This window comes from Xylocopa sonorina, unplaced genomic scaffold, assembly GCF_050948175.1.
Source record: "Xylocopa sonorina isolate GNS202 unplaced genomic scaffold, iyXylSono1_principal scaffold0085, whole genome shotgun sequence".
Classification (NCBI taxonomy): Eukaryota; Metazoa; Arthropoda; class Insecta; order Hymenoptera; family Apidae; genus Xylocopa; species Xylocopa sonorina.
In genome coordinates, this window is record NW_027490156.1 from 1,053,558 (window position 1) to 1,054,718 (window position 1,161).

Below are 1,161 nucleotides of genomic sequence, written 5' to 3' on the forward strand. Positions count from 1 at the left end.
CGTGATAAGATATAATATTCATTGTGGAATGTTATGTATACCTCGTACTCACTTCAAAAGAATGTAAGTGCGACACTTCCCTGCTATTAAATAGCGTTTGCAGATGTCTACGTATCATAGCAATAAAGTTCTGATGCTTTTTAAATCGCGATATCGCATCTCATTTCCATGTTTCATGATAGGATACAATATTCATTGTGGAGTGCTATGTATACCTCGCATTTACTTCAAAAGATTGTAACTGCGATACATCCTTGCTATTAGATACCGTTTGCAGATAACTACATATCGTAGCAAAAGAGATCTTATGCTTTTTAAATCGCGATATCGCATCTCATTCCTACATCTCATGATAAGATATAATATTCACTGCGAAGTATCATGTATACCTCGTATTCACTTCAAAAGAATGTAAATTCGACACGTCCATGCTAGGAAATAGCGTTTGCATATGGCTACGTATCGTAGCAATAGAGTTCTAGTGCTTCTTAGAACACAATATCGCTCCTCATTTCTATGTTTCATGGTAAGATATAATATTCATTGTGTCGTGGTATGTATACCTCGTATTCACTTCAAAAGAATGTAAATGCCACACTTCCTTGCTAGGAAGTAGCGTTTGCAGATATCTAGGTATCGAAGCAATAGTGTTCTAATGCTTTTTATATCGCGATATCGTATCTCATTTCTATGTTTCATGATAAAATATAATGTTCATTGCGAAGTGTCATGTATGCCTCGTATTCACTTCAAAAGAATGTAAATGCGACACTTTCATGATAGGAAATAGCGTTTGAAGATGCCTACGTATCGTAGCAATAGTGTCCTAATGTTTCTTGAAACGCGATACTACCTCTCATTTCAATGTTTCATGTTAGCATATAATATTCATTGCGAAGTTTCATGTATACCTCGTGTTCACTTCAGATGAATGTAAATGCGGCACTTCCTTGCTAGGAAATAGCGTTCCTAGATGTCTACGTATCGTAGCAATGGAGATCTAATGCTACTTGAATCGCGATAACGCATCTCATTTCTATGTTTCGTTATAAGATATAATATTCATTACGAAGTGTCATGTATACTTCGTATTCACTTCAAAAGAGTGTAAATGCGCCACTTCCTTGCTAGGAAATAGCGTTTGCGGATTTCTACGCATCG